Below are 5815 nucleotides of genomic sequence, written 5' to 3'. Positions count from 1 at the left end.
AAGCTGTATTTGGAGAAGTCTTCAAGGAACCTTTTCATACTTGACTCCAGTTCAATTATTGTAGGTACTTGAATTCAGCAAAATAACCCAATATAATCAATAGTCCCTAATAGTAGTGGGTTATCAGCAGAACTGGCAATTGTCTGAAGTTGTTGACTTGAGCCTTTTAAAAAATGTTTATGCAAATTCATTTATTTTTTTCCTGGAAAATATATATATATATATTTTTTAAAGGGGGTAGGACAGTTTCAATAATTAACACATTGCATACATTCTTCCTAGTGGATAATTGCTGTACAAGATGCAGACTTAATATCCTGTTTACAAATGCCATTAGGACAAATCCCTCTATTCATTAAGAGAATATAACTGTATATCTATCCTAACCACTTTGAATACACAGATACAAAATGGACATTCATCTGTATCCCCTTTTTCTTGTTGAGTTCCATCATTTAAATATTATAGGTGTGTAAACTCAGCAAAATATTCTAAAAGAGTTCAGTAGTCCATAATAGTATTGAGTCTTCTGCTTCACTGTCAATGTCAGAAATTGTTGACCTGAGTTACCTATAGCTCAACATAACACCATGGCTTTACTTCTTATACTTCGTTTTTATACTTCTCTGCTGGATGGTTAAGACCAAGGTAAAGCAGGACCTATGCAACAAGAGTTGTAGCTCTTGGGTCTGATAAGGTCAGTGAAATCCCCTCAGAATTTATCCTGAGATCCTGTACCTCAGATTGTAGAACCTTTGTCATGTCAGTGTCAGCCATGTGGATGAGTCATGGCCATTGTTTGGCCAATGTGTTCTCTTTGAAAGTCTGAGAGACTGTTTTCTCTCCATGTGACTTTCCTTAGGCACACTCTATATCATTGATCACTTTCCTTTTTGGCCCCATAATCACCTTGATCAGAAAATTTGAGACATGACCAAGTTACATGACGTTACAGTACAAGTTCTCATATGTCCTGAGTCCTAAGTAACCTTGGAAGGCTAGGGCCAAAATGTTGGCTTTCCTTTGCAGCCCTCCTTTTTCTCTAATTTTGATCTGCAAATGTAGGTTATTAAACCTCCAGAAGAGAAGCTTATTGTTATTACCATACAACCTAGGCTGTTAAACTTAACCTCACTATTTGTCTGAATATAAAACATCTTAGGCATAACATGGAACAGGTATTTTTCATCAAGTATTGATATGTTGAAATTTAAGTCCCTACAGAATATGATGAAAAAACCTTTAAAAATTAGAATGTATTTTTAAAAATCGGCATAAAGAATTATATACTTCTTATGTTTACACATAAGTCCAAAAATCTAACCATGTACAACCTTGAAGCAGGACAGTCCCACCATATTCCTTTTCGTATCTCTTGCCTTCATTCACCACTCCCTTCTTTTTGAACAATCATCTACCTGAGAGACAGCACAGCAGCAACTGGCATGTCATGACAAGCAGACCGTATTCAGAAGACCAGAATGACAGGCACTCCAAGCATGAAACTACTATTACAGATTACCATCTTCAGTGTCGTTGCTTAGTTCACAGGTATCAGTATATATAGTTAGTCAGGGTGAGAACCTTTCCAATTAACTGCTAGATTCAAAAATGTTCTGGAGATTCTCAGCATCATTGCCTTGCCCATCTTCTCCATATAACTGTATGGCTTGACATTGTCATGTTTCCTAGCTCTTCTCCTTTTCCTCTTTTGATTAGTTAGTCCTTGAGATCCTGCTTTCCTTTTACTTGTATTATACCTTTCTGTTTGTATTACTTCTTTTGAGTTCTTATACTAGGGACACTATACAATATTTACACATGTGTGTCTGGTTTATTTCACTTATGAGTATATGTTCAAGCAGCATCCACTTCAATATAAAGGATTCTAGTTTATCATTCTTCATAGCTGAATAAATCTCCATTGTGTAAAAATACCACATCTTTCTCAACCATTCCTCAGGTGATGGGCATTTTGGTTGTTTCCAAGATTTGGCTATCACAAATTGTGCTGCTATAAACATAGGCACACATATATCCCTATGATATGATGTTTTCAGATCCTCTGGGAAAATTCCCAGTAGAGGAATAGCTGGTTTAAAGGGGATTTCCAGACCAACTTTTCTAAGGAGTCTCCATACTGATTTCCATAATGGTTGCACCAGTCTACATTCCCACCAGCAGTGGAGAAGGGTTCGTTTTCCCCCCAGCCTCTCCTACATTTGTTGCTGGGTGATTTTTTTATGATAGCCATGCTTTCTGGGGTGAGATGATATCTCAATGTGGTTTTAATTTGCATTTCACGAATGGCTAGTGATGTGGAACAGTTTTTCATATATTTATTTGCTTCTTTAATTTCATCCTCTGAGAAGTGTGTGTTCATCTTGGATGCCCATTTCTGGATTGGGTCTTTAAATTTTGGGGCCCTAGTGTTTTTTAGTTCTTTATAGATTCTAGAGAGCAGACCTTTGTCTGAGTACTTATTTGTCATGATTTTTTCCAAATTTGTGGGTTGCCTTTTCACTTTGTTGGTAATTTCTTTTGACGTGAAAAAACTTCTCAGTAAGAGCAGGTCCCAGTTGTTAATTCTTTCACCTGTTTCCCATGCCTTTTGATTTCTGTTCATGAAGTCTTTGCCTACCCCTACGTCTTCAAGAGTTCTTCCTACTTTCTCTTCCAGGAGATTTAGTGTCTCTGCCTCAACATTTAGATCTTTAATCCATTTTGACTTTAGTTTAGTGCATGGTGATAGACCTGGGTCAAGTTTGAATTTTTTGCATGTAGAAAGCCAGTTTTTCCAGAACAATTTGTTAAAGAGGCTATCTCTCTTCCAGTGAGTACGTTTGGCCCCTTTGTCAAAGATAAGGTGGCTGAGTCTGTTCGTAGGGGCTTCAGCATCTTCTAATCTATTCCACTGATCCTCAGGTCTATTTTTTTGCCAGTACCATGCTGATTTTATCACAGTAGCCTTATAGTATAATTTAAAATCAGGAATTATAATGCCATCTGCCTTGTCTTTATTGGTCAGGATTGCCTGTGCTATTCTAGGTCTTTTCTGGTTCCAGATAAATTTTAGGAATGATTTCTCAACCTCTGTGAAGTATGTTGGTGGTAGTCTGATAGGGATTGCTTTACATCTGTACAGCAATTTTGGGAGTATGGCCATGTTCACAATGTTGTTTCTTCCTATCCAGGAGCATGGGACTTGGGCCTTTTATAGTTCAGCATTTTAATACGGCATTACATTTTATACGTTGTGGTTATATTTTTCTTCTGGATGGTTAAGATTAAGTTAAAGCAAGGCTTATATAAGTAAAAATATAACTTTTGTATCTGATAAGGTCAGTCAAATCCCATCAGGGTTTACCCTGAAACCATTTAGAGCAGCTTGTAGATCTTTTGTTGGTTTTGTTTGTTTTCTTAGTAGTTATTCATAGTACAAGATGCAGACATGATATCCTGTCCAAACCCTATTAGTACAAATCTTCCTTTTTCTTATCTCTTCTTTCTTTCTTGCTTGCTTGCTTGATCTGTCTGTCTGTCTGTCTGACTCAGCCATCTGGATGAGTCACGGCCATTGCTTGACCAATTTGCTCTTTGTGAAGCCTGAGAGAATTTTTTCTCTCTAGGTGTCTCTCCTTAGGCACACTATACATTACCAGTCACTTTCCTCTGTGGCCCCATAATCTCCTTGATCAGAAAATTTGAGACACCAGTGAGTTAAAAGATGTCATAGCACAGGTTCTCTTATGTCCTGAGTCCTCACTGACCTTGAATGGCTAGGGCCAAAATACTTGCTATCCTTGTAGCCCCTCTTTTTCTCTAATTTTTGGTGTGTAAACTTTAGCTGTTAAACATCCAGAAGAGAAGATTATTGATATTATTACCCTATAACATAGGTAGTTGAGCTTAACCTATCTGTCTGAATATCAAATGCCTTACACATAACATGGGATTGCTATTTTCCAACACCATGGGTATTCTAAACTTTAAATCCCTATAGAATGTAAAACAAAAACCCAACCAATTACACATTTTTACACAGAAATTTAGAAATCCAACCACATACAACATTGTAGCAGAACAATCCTGTGACATTTTTTCCTTGTCTCTTGTATTATTTTATTACCTTTTTTCTTTTCTCAGACATTTACTTTAAAGAGAGCATATTGATATGACATTGGAAGCAGTACGTATTTAGGAGACCAAAATGATAGGTATTTCAAGCATGGTTTTAGTATTACACATTGCTATCCCCAGTTTAGTTGCTTAGTTCACAGATATCAACATATATAGTTAGCCAGGGTGAGAATTGTACCCACTAGCTACTATCTTCAAACACCTAATGGAGATTCTTAGGACCATTGCCTTAACCATTTTATTTATATAAATGTATTGTTTTGCCCCTGCCATATTTCCTAACTTTTCTCCTTTCTCTGTCTTAGTTAATCCTTAAGTTCTCGCTTTCCATTTAACTGTGTTATACCTTTCAATTTTTATTTCTTCTTTTGAGTTCTTACACTAGGGAAAAAATACAATTAATTTTTGTATATTGATCTAGTGTCTTGCAATCTTCCAAGTTTTTAAATCTATTTTGTTAGTTTTTTAAAGTAATTTCTTGCATTAATTCATTATAAAGTTTAAATTTATTCAATTAATCTCTTATTGTCTTATTCATAACCTGCTGTGTTCTACATATATTGTTCAAAAATGTCTTTTTTCAAATTTTTATTTTTATTGGCACATGTTTGTAGTATATAGTCATTACATTCATTGTGGGGCATTGGTCCATGTATACAATACATCTAAATTCTTTTTATCCTCTTCCCTTCCATCTCTTTTAGAAAACATTTTTGGCCAGCATTCATTTATTTACCTTATATGCCCTTATCTCATTGATTGTCATAAAAATAGATTAATGGCCAGACCAACAAGCCAAAAAGAATAAAAAAAGTGTGCAAGACAATTATACTAAATCAAGGCATGTTTTTTGATACATTGCCTATGATAGATTATAATAACATTTTTCTCCTTTTTTCCTATTGTCTGTCTCATATTTTTGCACTTTCCTTTTATACTGGACTTCTAACGTAAGAGAAGCTGTGTGTTATTCCTACCTGTGTGTTTGACTGACTTCACTTAATGTTATGGCCTCCAGGCGTGTTCATCTTCCTACGGATGATTGCAGTGCGTCCTTGCTACAGCGCAGGAGTACTCCCTCATCTATAAAGACCACTTTTTCTTCCTTCATTCATCTTTCTTTCTTTCTTTCTTGTTTGCTCGATCTGTTTGTCTGTCTGTCTCTGTTTGTCTTTCTTTTTTTTTTTCTTTTGTGTTTTAGGGAAGGGTTTACAGGGTGTTCAGGGGCTCACTACTAGATTGGACTTGTACTGATTCTCCTGTTTACAACCTCCCAAAAGCTGGAATTACAGGTGTCTGCCACCATGCCCAGTCTCAATTGCCATCTCAGTGTGTCCCGGGGGTGTTGTTGGCACAGCAGGCCCAGGGATCGAACCCCTGGCCCCTGTGCCTGCTTGCAGGAGCTATAATCCACTGAGCTATTTGGCCGGCCCTCTTTCTCTTTCTTTCTTTCTTGCTTTGTCTTTCTTGCTTGCTTTCTCTTGGTACCAGGGATTGAACTCAGCTCCTTGCATTTGCCATCCAGGCTCTTATACCACTGAGCTATCTTCCCAGCCTTCTTTGATAAGCTTCTCCTATAAGCTGTTTCTAAGATTTAGTCATTATGAGTTGTGCTGCTACAAACATGGGCATACATGTATTCCTGTAATATGAGGTCTTCGACTCTTTCAGGAAG

Source organism: Octodon degus, unplaced genomic scaffold (genome assembly GCF_000260255.1).
Source record: "Octodon degus isolate 3935 unplaced genomic scaffold, OctDeg1.0 scaffold00012, whole genome shotgun sequence".
In the NCBI taxonomy this organism is placed as follows: Eukaryota; Metazoa; Chordata; class Mammalia; order Rodentia; family Octodontidae; genus Octodon; species Octodon degus.
The sequence above is the reverse complement of the archived record's forward strand: the minus strand, read 5'-3'. Positions refer to the sequence as shown.